Source organism: Rhinolophus sinicus, chromosome 17, assembly GCF_057876585.1.
Source record: "Rhinolophus sinicus isolate RSI-liver-muscle chromosome 17, RSI-T2T, whole genome shotgun sequence".
In the NCBI taxonomy this organism is placed as follows: Eukaryota; Metazoa; Chordata; class Mammalia; order Chiroptera; family Rhinolophidae; genus Rhinolophus; species Rhinolophus sinicus.
Genome location: NC_142517.1, coordinates 39,308,763 through 39,322,592, shown reverse-complemented (window position 1 = coordinate 39,322,592; position 13,830 = coordinate 39,308,763). Strand labels below are relative to the sequence as shown.

General features: G+C 36.6%; 1 protein-coding gene across 1 annotated transcript in view; it reads left to right on the top strand.

The window, feature by feature from the left end:
• SPATA16 (spermatogenesis associated 16) overlaps positions 1-13,830 on the top strand; it is a 209,174-nt gene that overhangs the window by 114,690 nt on the left and 80,654 nt on the right. The window lies entirely within an intron of this gene.

The window sequence follows — 13,830 nt, the reverse complement described above, 5'->3', positions numbered from 1 at the left end:
CCAAAACCTAAAGGCCCAAATCTTGAGAAGCAGCAGCCAGATGAAAAATTGAAAGAATAGATGCCAGGCAGGAGGAACCACATCCACAAATGCCCAAAGGTAGGAAAATTCTTCTTTGCTTTGAGCGACTAAATAAGCCACTCAACTGGAGGGTAATGGAAAATGTGTTGAGAGGAAAACAAGGGCAACCTATTACGAGAGCAGTGAGCCACAGTAAGAGCTTGGATTTTATTTAAGGTAATTTACCTTTAAATTTTTTTAAAAATCAGTTTGGCTTATTGCTGTGTGGATAATGTGTGAGCCTGTGGAAAGATGCTTTGTGTGTGTGTGTGTGTGTGTGTGTGTGTGTGTGTGTGTGTGTGTTGCTTGAGTGAATTTGCTAGTTTGACTCTCTTGATCACAATATAATCTCTTTAATATTAATGTGTATTTGTATTCAAAAAGAATATATACTTTGCATCAATATTAATTCATCTAAAATTAATGACATGATATACATATTTTCTTGAGCTTTTTTTAAATACAAGAGGACAAAAACAATCTCCTAAATATGCTGATAATAAAGAAAGGCTCTGTAGTTAGAACTATCCAACAGACACACTTTTTAAAAGTACCTATGCATAGACCAGTTACATAAATGAAATAGCTGTATACAAAGACATAAGATTATCCTTAGATTCTTGAGAGAAGTCAATTTCTGGTTGTAGAAAAAAGATCAAAAGGAATTCAAGTAAAAAAGGCAACCATGAACATAGGAGCATATGTATCTTTATGGATAAATGTTTTCAAATTTTGGGAATAGATACCCAGGAGAGGGGTTGCTGGGTCATATGGTAATTCTATTCTTAATTTATTGAGGAACCTCCACACTGCCTTCCATAGCAGCTGCACCAGTCTGCATTCCCACCAACAGTATATGAGGGTTCCTTTTCTCCACAGCCTCTCCAGCACTTGCTACTATTTGTCTTGTGGATTATAACCATTCTAACTGGGGTGAAGTGATATCTCATTGTGGATTCTATTCGCATTTCACTAATGATTAGTGACATTGAGCATCTTTTCATATGTTTATTAGCCATTTGTATGTCCTCTTTGGAGAAATGTCTCTTCAGGTCCTCTGCCCATTTTTCAACTGGGTTGTTTGTTTTTTTGTTGTTGAGTTGTATGAGTTCCTTATATATTTTGAATATTAGCCCCTTATCGGAAGCGTTGTTTGCAAAAATCTTCTCCCATTTGATTGGTTGCCTCTTTATTTTCTCGGTTTCTTTTGCTGTGCAGAAGATTTCTAGTTTGATGTAGTCCCATTCATTTACACCTGAAACCTATGTAACTTTACTAACAATTGTCACCCCAATAAACTTTAATTTTAAAAAATTATCTATGGAAAAAAAAGAGACACAACTGTGAAACTGACTGATATCTAGAACAGACTAAAGCAAGAAGGGTTGATTAATTAACCTAGGAAACCAAAGGTTAATAAATTATTGTGAGGATATGTAGAACTGCTAAGCAGAGGGTAAGGCCTACTTGGGTTGCACTAACACTGGAGAGAGAACTGAAGCTCATAGGCTAGAACTGCAGAAGATGCTATTTATGGCTGTGAAACTCTGGAATCAGTGAGGAAAGCAGAAAACTGTCTTTCTGTGGATGTCTTTAAAACAGAATAGATTCTCATCAGTCCCATTTGAAAGGTATAAGTGTGATCCTGCCTAAAGGCAAGGTGACCAACAGAATGACTTTTCAAGGTCCCAGCCAGTCAGCCCGATGAGACCACACAGCTGATTGCGTGCTGTGATTTTCTTTTGTTTACCCATAGCTTATTGTTTTACACCACCATGTGGCCACGCTGAGTAGAAATGTTATAAATTTTGCATCTGAACATAGGCCTTGAGAAATGTCAATAATATATTCTCATACCCTTAGAATTGCAATCTGTTTAGAAATATATAACGTGTAAAATCACCTGCATGAATATCCTTATGCATCACGATTCTTTTATGGTATTAATTTGGAAAACAAAACTGGTACTTATTAATAATAACACGTCAAATTCTTTTACTGTGTATTTGCTATTGTATAGGAATGAGATTTGATTCATAATAAGCTAAGTTCATGACCTAAAAATCTTTTATTTTAGATGCATATGTATTTAAAAGCCAGATTCTGATCCTTTTACATTTAACAGATGTATTAAGTAAATTAAATGTGACTTCAGAAACAATTTTGTAAAATGAATTCAAATATCGTATCAAAAGAATAGTAGATTTGCTTGCAAGGAAACAGAGATTGCTGACACATGACTGAAGACATCATGTCAAAAATAATTTTAGATGCAACACATTATGTCAACGATACCTTTCTTCTTTAATTTATGTAATAAATATGTCAGTATCCATTAGCATTTATTAAGCTCTCATATGAGCTAAATGCTGCATTGAATTCTACATTGGACAAATTAATTTGAAAAAACCCACTCTATCACTCCATTCCCATGCCAGCTCCACTGCAAAAGTATCTGTTAAATATAGACAGGGAGGTGGCCCTAGGGTCAGATAGTTTATGTTGGGATTCTAAAAAGCTGTGTAACTCTGTAGGCCTCAGGTACTTTGTAACAAGAATTTAAGTTTTTTTAGTTTAAATAAATAAGATAATGTTTACTCAATAAGTCAACAAATATTTATTGTGTGACTGCCACACCAGGCACTATTCTGAGCACTGTGGATAGAGCAATGAATAAAACCGACAAAAATCCTTGCCCTTAGGAAGCTAACATTCCAGTAATGGGCCAATAGGAAGTATTTTAGGCTTGGTGAACTATAAGGTCTCTTGTAACTGTTCAATTCTGCCATTGTAGCACAAAAGCAGTCATAAGCAATCCATAAAAAAATGCACAAATGAATGAGCATTGCTGTGTCCCATTAACACTTTATTTGCAAACACAGGTAGCAGACTAGATCTGACCCACAGGCCATAGTTGGCTGACCCCAGCCATAGAGGAAGACAGCAATAAACACTGCCAAAACTACTGATAATAAAATAAACACTGTGTGGAATGGTGACAAATACTGTGGAAAAGTAAAAAGGAACAGTACAGCTAGAGTTGGAATGTGTTGGGGTGGTCCTCACTGAGAAAATAACACCTACTAAAGACCTGAAGAAGGTGAACAAGAGAGTCGTGGGTGTCTAAGAAAGAACATTCTAGGACAGGGCCTGTCAAGTGCAAAATCCCAGAGGCGATAGTGTACCTGTTCTTTTTGTGGAACAGGAAGGTAGAGAGTTTGTCTAGAGTCAGAGTGAGTAGGAAATGAGATCAGAGAAGTAACACGTGACCAGATGGCATAGGACTCAAATGCCATTTTAAAGACTGGTTTGTACTCTGAGTGAGATAAGTGGCCTTTGCAGTTTTAAGCACAGCAGTGACCTGCTCCAGCGTACTAATTTTAATGAGATCGTTCTGGCTGCTGTGTTGAGAATAGAAGGCTGAGGAAGCAGGGAATCCAGTTTCAAGGCTGTTGCAATAAGCCAGGTGAAACATGATGGACCAGACAGTAATGGTGGAGGAGGTGAGAAGTGGCAGGATGCTGATATAGGTTAAAGATAACCTACTAGAATTTTACCTTGGATTGGATAGGAAATGTGAGAGAAAGAGAATAGTCGATGACGATACCAAGATTTTTTGCCTGAGAAATTGGATAGATGAGAAAATGACTAGAGATTAGGGGATGAGAAGTAAAGAGGATCAGTCTCTCAGGTGTGGAAATGTTTAGCATGAAATATCTGTCAGGTATCTGTCAAAATAGCCAAAGTAAAACCAATGAATTATTGAAGTAGTCATTAGTAAAAATTTATTGTGCACACACCAAACAAATAGTTTGCAAACTGGGAACATGCAAATCAAAACATGGACTGGGGCTCAGAGCTGTATTGTTATAAAGCAGCTTTTGTAGTGAGAAAGTAGTGACTGTTTATTCTTTATACTGATTGGTTATTGTATTAGAATTTTTTAAATGATAGAGAATTGGTTAGTGGTTACCACATATCAACCTTGAAAAACAGTTGAAGTTTTGCTTATGATTTTCAAAGGTGCAAGCAAAAGACGACCCAGGTCAAATTAGTCTTACAAAATAAGCTAAATAAGCATTGTAAAATGAAGACTAAGAATTGAGCCATTGCATTAAGCAGCATTGAGACCACTGGTAGCGTAGACAAGGGCAGTTTCAGTGGAGCAGTGGGAAAGAGAACTTTGCTGGTGTGCATTCTAGCAAGAACAGGAAGAGAAAAAATACAGCTAGAGAGAGAATGCACACAGCTTTTTAAGGAGTGTTTTTTGTTTGGTAAGAAGGAAAAAATTAAGATGGTAAGTGGAAGGGAAGTGGATCAAGAGAAGCTTTTGGTACGTTTTATTTTAAGATGGTAGAAAGAACAGCATTTTTGTGTGCTGGTAGAAAAGCTCCAAGAGGAAATGAAAAATTGAAAGAAAGAATGGAAACATGAGAGAGAGGTGAGAGAAAGAGAGAGAGAGAGAGAGAATATTGCTGGAGCAGTTTCCACAGGTAGGCACAATACGATGAGGTCTGGTACAGAAGTGTGGGTGGGTTGGGTTCATATTCTGCTATGCAAAGAGCATAACATGGTGCTTAGGGCTTGTTAAAGGCTCAGAACTGACAGATATTAAAACACCAGCTGTCAATTAAAGGGTTTGGCTAATCTGATCATATAGTTCCAGTGCAGCTATAACATTCAGTAGATTAATGAAAGTAAGTTGACTAGAATAATGATAATGAAACAAAGACGTTTAGAAGCAACATTGAATCACATTGATAAGCATCCAGGATATTGGTCTAAAGGTAAACAGAGATACCTGAAGGAAAGTAGGAAGAATGATAGCTTACTGTTTACATTCAATTCATGAGGTACGTCAGCCAGAACCAAGATTCCACAAGGTACTTAACTCCTGGTAGATATTCTGAGTTGATTAATTGTCTTTGCCCTTTATAAAGTCAGCATGATGAAAAGCACCTGTCTCTTGCCTCACAAATATTGCATGGTGTGTTATTTCCATGCTTTTCTCGTGTTCTTCGACTGATTTTTATACTGAGTCATAAAGGCTAAGCTGTAGGGCAGAGCTATGTTAGAGAACCAGATAAAGGAAGGTGGATGGTAAAGGCATAACTCCCATTTCCACTGGGGAAAAAATGGCATTGGAACAACTACAATCAAGATTGTGATCCTAACATTAACACAATTCTGTGCTGCGTATTGGAAGAAATGCATTATACTTAAGAAAAATATCTCCATAAACATGTAGTTTTATGACATCATATTTTGTCATTTAATACTAGTCCCTTTTTTACTATTATGATCATTGTGCTTCACTGAAGGCACATAACAAATTTCAATGAATCTTAATTCCTCACTTGCTTCATTATAAATCTGGAGATGTACTCCTTTGGGAAAAGACTTGAGTCCCCAAGTGTAATAAAATCATGGTTAAGAATGTAGCAATTTTGACAACACATCATTACAGAAAAAGAAAGTTTTGGAAAATATTAATAAAAATACTAAAACTTCTAAATTTATATAGGTGAACTCAAAACCAAATCACCAAAAGATTTAGAAATGCAAAAGAGCCCAAGAAACCCACTGTGGTGATCTATCTATCTCCTTTCTCTCACAATTGTTCCAATACAAGGGTGACAGTGACTAACATAATAGAAACTATCAATTTAGCTTTTACCTAATTCAAGACACTGTGTCTATAAGCCAGGATTATCTTTTACATTTGTTGAATGTGTTTCAAAGTTGTAAAGTTTCATTCCTGCAATCTGCACAGTACTTTTAGTATAATGTGCATGTTGTCCCTGAAGAGAAAACAGTAGATGGAAATTTTTAAGGGGGCCTGTGGCCAAAAGGCATAGAAGCCTGGTGTCTGACTACTGAATGATGATTTTACTAATGCAGGCCACCTGTTGCTCAACCTAGTAATTTGTTACTCGGACCTAGCTCAGTGCTCCGAGCTCGCTGCATCCCGGAACTACTGCAGCTATGGGAGAGGGAAGAACTCGGATCTTAGTTAGGCAAACGATGCCAAATCCAGCCCAGCCATATTTTTGGAAATAAAGTCCTATTGAAACACAACCCCATATACAGGTCATAAAAATGGTAGCGTAAGTTGATCCTTTGGAAATCTTCCCTGTAATTTATAACAAATTGAACAACTACAACTCCACAAAGGACTCCCTGCACAGCAGACAGGCAAGACGAAGAGGTCCACTACTGAATTCACCTAAAGGTGGGCAAATTGCACAAGCAGGGGAGGAGCAAAGGGAGAAGTGTGGAGACGGGCTGCACTGGCGCAGAACACAGACCTAGCTCAGTGCTCCGAGCTCGCTGCATCCCAGAACTACTGCAGCTGCGGGAGAGGGAAGAACTCGGATTGCTAGGGCTGCATTTATGGCCCACAAGGCTAAAGGGACAGCATATAACATGGCTAAACCCAATGCTCCTGGCAGAGACCTCAGAACAGAGAATGGAAGCCTTAGGCACTGAGACTAGCCGCCCCCTCCCTACCCTCCCAGAGCTCACCCCACACCCAGCAACCCAGTGTTAGAAGTAGAACAGTAGCAGTGTCAGATCAAAAGAACAGAATATTTGCAGTTCTGAGAACTGTGGTCCACAGACATGGACTCGCACCCCAACTAGTTCTGGCAAAGGGGAGGGAGCTGTGGAAGCAAGACTGGCTGTGCTGGTGGTCGCCGCCATTGCTCTGGGCCACTTCTCACAACCCACCATGCCCTGTCCCCAACTACCTGGGCATATCCCTGTAGGAGTAAACAGAGCTGCTGAAACATACAGGCTCTGAATCTGGTGCAGGAAGAGCTTTGGAACTTCAGAAACTCTCCATATTCCCCCACAGAGGCGATGCCGTATGATCCAGGCAAACTGTTCACAGAGGAGAAGCCCGCCTTCCAGGGAATCCCCCCATTGTGTAAGAAGCTGGAATGGTGCAGAGAAAGCATAGCACTACAGTATGAGCGAGAACAAAAGGCTGCAGTCAGAGAGAAAATAAAACACCTACTAGGAAAAAAAAAAGACCTCTTTCTATCAACCTGTTGCAGAACCCACTCCTGTAGATGTCTAGGAAGAGAAATAATAAATCATTAATTGCCATGAATAACCACGGCAACAAGACAGCTCAGAAAGAAAATGAAAAGTCTCCAGAAACTGAACTTAAAGATATGGAAATATGTGACTTAAATGACAGAGAATTCAAGATTTCAATTCTTAAAAAACTCAGTGAGTTTAATGAACTCAGAAACACAATCAAAGAACAATATGAACATTTTACCAAAGAGATTGAAATTTTTAAAAAGAACCAAATAGAATTTCTGGAGATTAAGAACTTCAGAAAATAAAAGAAAAAAGAATAAAATAGCCAGCTTAGGTAGTAGAGTTGACCAGATGGAGGAAAAAATCACTAACATCAAAGATAGAAACCTGAAATGACATGGATGGAAGAAAGAGAGGTGAGACTTAAAAAAAAAAAATGAAAGAACTCTATAAGAACTTCCTGACTCCATCAGAAAGAGCAATATAAGAATAATGGGCATACCAGAAGGAGAAAAAAGAGAGAAGGGAACACAGAGTATATTAAACAAATAGTCAACAAGAGCTTCCCAAACTTGTGGAAAGAACTGGATCTGCAAATCCAAGAAGCAAATAGAACACCTAATTACCTCAACCCCAACAGGCCTTCTCCAAGGCACATTGTATTCAAGCTGTCAAAAATTAACGACAAAGAAAGAATCCTCAAGTCAGCCAGGGAAAAGAAGACGGTAACCTACAGCAGAAAGCCCATTAGAATATCATCAGATATTTCAGCAGATACTCTACACCAAGAGGGAGTGGCACCAAATATTCAAACTATTGAAAGACAGAAATTATGAGCCAAGAATAATATATCCAGCAAAGATACCTTTAGATGTGAATGAGGAATAAAGACCTTTCCAAACATATAGAAGCTGAGGGAATTTTCTAACACACGACCTGCACTACAAGAAATACTAAAGGAGACTATTCAACCAGCATCAATAGGGATAATTTGTGGCAACCAAAAAATAAAAGGGGGTAGAGTATACGCCTGAACTGGAATATGGGAATGGAGAAAAGAAGCATGCTGAAGAAAATGGAATACTCTAAATATCAAACTTTCTTTTACATAAACTTAATGGTAACTACTCCAAAAAAAATCCAGAACTAAAATATATAATGTAATAAAAGAAGAAACAGAGGGAAAAATCATAGAATACCACCACACAGAAATAATAGACAACAACAAAAAGGAGACACAGTCTTACCAGAAAACTAAAGATAGAATGATAGGAAATCCTCATATATCAATAATCACCCTAAATGTAAATGGACTTAATTCACCAATAAAAAGGCATAGAGTAGCAGATTGAATCAAAAAACTAAATTCGACCATATGCTGCCTCCAAGAGACACATCTTAGCTACAAGAACAAACATAGACTCAAAATAAAAGGACACAAATTGACATTCCAAGCAAATGGTACCCAGAGAAAATCAGGTGTAGCCATACTGATATCAGATGAAACAGACTTCAGGATAAAAAAAGTAACAAGAGACAAAGATGGACATTTCATAATGATAAAGGGGTATGTACAACAAGAAGATGTAACAGTCATCAACATTTATGCCCCCAATCAGGGAGCACTGAAATATACCAAGCAATTACTAACAGAACTAAAGGGAGAAATTGACCAAAACACAATTATACTAGGGGACCTAAATACATCATTGACAGCTATGGACAGATCATCCAAACAGAAAATAAATAAAGAAATAGCAGCCCTAAATGACATATTAGATGAAATGGACATAATTGACATATATAGAGCACTTCATCCTAAAACATCAGACTACACATTTTTTTCTAGTGTGCATGGAACATTCTCAAGGATAGACCATATATTGGGACACAACACTAGCCTCAGCAAATTTAGGAAGATTGAAATCATACCAAACATATTCTCTGATCACAGGCTTTGAAATTGGATATCAACTGCAAAGAAAAAGCAGGAAAAAACCCACAAATATGTGGGTTTTTAAACAACATACTTTTAAAGAATGACCAGGTCAAAGAAGAAAAGAGAAGAGATCAAAAGATACATAGAAACAGATGAGAATGAAACTACATCCTACCAAAATTTTGGGGATGCAGCAAAAGAAGTTTTAAGAGGGAAATTTATATCATTCAGGCCTATCTCAAGAAATAAGAAAAATCCCAGATAAATAGCCTCATGTTACACCTTAAAGAACTAGAAAAAGAAGAACAAATGAAACCCAAGGTCAGCAGAAGAAAGGAAATAATAAAAATCAGAGCAGAACTAAATGAAATAGAGAACAAAAAGACAATAGAAAAAATTAATGTGACAAAGAGCTGGTTCTTTGAAAAGATTAATAAAATTGACAAACCCTTGACTGTACTCACTAAGAGAAAATGAGAAAAGACACTAATAAACAACATTGAAATGAAAGAGGGGAAGTTATCATGGATGCCACAGAAATACAAAGGATCATCCAAGAATTCTATGGGACTATATGCCACCAAATTCAATAATCTACAAGAAATAGACAAGTTCTTAGGAACATATAGCCTTCCTAGGCTGAATCACGAAGAACTGGAAAATCTAAACAGACCGATCACCAGTAAGGAAATTGAATCAGTCATCCATAACCTTCCCAAAAGCAAAAGTCCGGGACCAGATGGCTTCACTAGTGAATTCTACCAAACCTTCAAAGATGACCTAATACCTGTCCTACTCAAAGTCTTCAAAAAAATTGAAGAAGAGACAATACTCCCTAACTCATTTTATGAGGCCAACATTACCCTGATACCAAAACCTGGTAAGGATAACAAAAAAATAAAACTACAGACCTATATCTCTCATGAATACAGATGCAAAAATCCTAAATAAAATTCTAGCAAATCGAATACAACAAGGCACTAAAAAGATTATTCATCATGACCAAGTGGTGTTCATCCCAGGGGCACAAGGATGGTTCAACATACACAAATCCATCAATGTGATATATCACATAAACAAAATCAAGGACAAAAATCATATGGTAATATAAATTGACACAGAAAAAGCATTTGACAAGATGCAACATTCATTTGTGATTAAAACACTTAATAAAATAGGTATAGAAGGAAAAAAGCTTAACATAATAAAGGCCATATATGACAAACCCTCAGCTAATATCATAATTAACGGTGAAAAACTGAAGCCCTTTGCTCTATGTTCAGGAACATGAAAGGGCTGTCCCCTATCACGTCTGCTTTTCAACGCAGTGTTGGAAGTCCTCGCTAGAGCAATCAGGCAAGACAAAGAAATAAAATGCATCCAAATTGGGAGTGAAGAAGTTAAATTGTAATTCTTTGCAGATGACATGATGCTATATGGAGAAAATCCTAAAGACTCCACCAAAAAGCGATTAGAAACAATAAACAAATACAGTAAAGTTGTAGGCTACAAATCAACATACAAAAGTCCATCGCATTCCTATATACTAACAATGAAATCTCAGAAAAATTTAAAAAATAAACTCCTTTTGCAATTGCAAACAAAAAGAATAAAATACCTAGGAATAAACTTAACCAAGGATGTGAAAAACCTATATGCTGGAAACTATAAGATATTTTTAAAAGAAATTGAAGAAGACACAAAGAAATGGAAAGACAGTCCGTGCTCAATTCGAAGAATCAACACAGTTAACATGGCCGTATTACCTAAAGCAATACACAGATTTAATGCAATCCCTATCAAAACCCCAATGGCAGTTTTTAAAGAAATAGAACAAAAAATCATCAGATTTGCATGGAACCACAAAAGACCCCGAATAGCCAAAGCAATCCTAAGAAATATGAACAATGCTGGAGGTATCACACTCCCTAACGTTAGCTTGTACTACAGGGCAACAATAACCAAAACAGCATGGTATTGGCAGAAAAATAGACACATAGAGCAATGAAATAGAATTGAGAATCCAGAAATAAAAACACGTAAATATGGACAGAAAATTTTTGACAAAGAAGCAAAAATCATATAATGGACAAAAGACAGCCTCTTCAATAAATGGTGCTGGGAAAATTGGAAAGCCACATACAAAAGAATGAAACTGGACTGCTGCTGTATGTCACCATGTACCAAAATTAATTCAAAATGGATCAAGGACTTAAGCATAAGACCTGACACAATAAACTACATAGAGGAAAACTTAGGTACTAAACTTATGGACATTGGATTCAAAGACCATTTTATGAATTTGACTCCAAGGGCAAGGGAAGTCAAAGTTAAAATAAATAAATGGGACTATATCAAACTTAAAAGCTTCTGCACAGCAAAAGAAACCATCGACAAAATAAAGAGGCCACAAACTGAATGGGAGAAGTTTTTTGCAAACATTACCTCCGATAAGAGGCTAATACCCAAAATATACAAAGAACTCAAACAACTCAACAACAAAAAAACAAACAACCCAGTTGAAAAATGGGCAGAGGACCTGAAGAGACATTTCTCCAAAGAGGACATACAAATTGCCAATAGACATATGAAAAAATGCTCAGCATCATAATCATCAGAGAAATGCAAATAAAAACCACAATGAGATATCACCTCACCCCAGTTAGAATGGCTATCATCAACAAGACAAATAGTAACAAGTGTTAGAGAGGCTGTGGAGAAAAAAGGAACACTTATACACTGTTAGTGGGAATGCAGATTGGTGCAGCTGCTATGGAAGGCAGTGTGGAGGTTCCTCAAAAAGTTACAAATAGAATTACCGTATGACCCAGCAATCCCTCTGCTGGGTATCTACCCAAAAAGTCTGAAAACATTTATCCATAAAGACATGTGCTCCAATGTTCATTGCAGCTTTATTTACGGTGGCCAAGACATGGAAACAACCAAAATGTCCTTCGATAGATGAATGGATAAAGAAGTTGTGGTATATATACACAATGGAATACTATTCGGTAGTAGGAAAAGATGAAATAGTACCATTTGTGACAACATGGATGGATCTTGAGATTATAATGCTAAGCGAAATAAGTCAGACAGAAAAATTAGAGAACCATAAGATTTCACCGATATGTGGTATATAAACCAAAAACAACAAAAGAACAAGACAAGCAACTGAAAGAAGAAAAACTCATAGACATAGACAATAGTTTAGTGGTTACCAGAGGGTAAAGGGGAAGGGGGGCGGGGCTGTAGAAGAGGGTAAATGAGGTCTAAAATATGGTGATGGAAAGAGAACTGACTCTGGGTGGTGAACACACAATATGAGATATAAATAATGTGTTACAGAATTGTATACCTGAAATCTATATAACTTTACTAACAGTTGTCACCCCAATAAACTTTAAGGAAAAAAAAAAGAGAAACACAGCCCCACTTCATTTGTATACTTATTGTCTATAGCTACTTCCGCAAGACAAAGTTGAGTAGTTATAAGACCACATGACCCACAATGTCTAAAATATTTTCTATCTAACGCATTACAAGAAAAAGTTGCCCACCCCTGGTTTAATTAATACCTGGTGTCATCATTAAACAATATTTGTTAAGCCATATGTACATATCCAAATGTTAATAGAAGGTGGAATCAAAAAGCCGAGTCAGTCATCACCTAAGAGTACCCAATTTCTATAAATACAGTATATGCTGTCCTTGAGAGTGATCTTTTTCATTAAGACTTTTCACTGATTTCTTCAATTCAGAATCTATTAAATAGATTTCTACTAGGTAACAGGCACATACATGTCAAGTAGACTTCCTTTTCAGGTAGTCATGGGAAGAAAATTTTCCCGTGTTTCTACCAAACTGCAAATGTTTGAAATTCACATTTGCCCCTCTCTAGTCTATGATTTTTATAACTTGTTTCTACCCTATAAATATTCACGTGACATCAAAACCTCCTGCCTCACTTTATCTTATTAAACTAGAGCTTTGAAAAATATAAAAGGATTTTTAAAAGATTAGTTATCCTTATATTATTGTCATGTATGTTGAAATGTCAGTGAACAGCTTCTTTCCAATGCCACATATATAAAAATATTGAGCTGCGAATAGTCTTTCAAAATGGTGGTATTTTTTATTGTTAATTTTTAAAGTCCCAATTTGTCTCTGTTCTGAGCAAGAATCTAAACATTTTAATTCTTTCAGCAGAGTACTATAGTAAGTTTATAGCTGCTGCGCCTTAGACAACCTACATTTAGAGAAGGAAAATTTCTAATTCAGTTTACCATGATGTTAAGAAACAACACGTATCTGCAGGCAAAGATAAGAAAAACATTCAGGGGTACACAGTGATAGCTCTACTTAAATAAATAAACTTTTGGTACTGGTGATTAGGTACACAGGATTATTATATGTTTAATTGGCTAACGTGACAATTTGGAATTACTTCTAGTCACATTTAATTGGATTTGGAATCTCTAGAGAAAAGAAATAGAGAGGCTTAGTAGAGAAACAGTCATAAAAGTAAACTGTTTTTCCAAAGGGTGCTAAAGCAATGAATTAATATCCATTGCACAATAGTTTTTAATATCCCCTCAGCTTATAAGACTAATGCAGTGGTTGTATACATTAGATACTAAAACCGATTCAATTAAACTCAAAGTTTGGGGGGAAGGGAGTGCTTGTTTTATTGGAAATTTTTTTATTTTCAATTTTAACGAGGTTAATTTAATCAGAGGTGAATAATCTTTAATTCACATAAAGTCTAAGGTATGTTAAATACC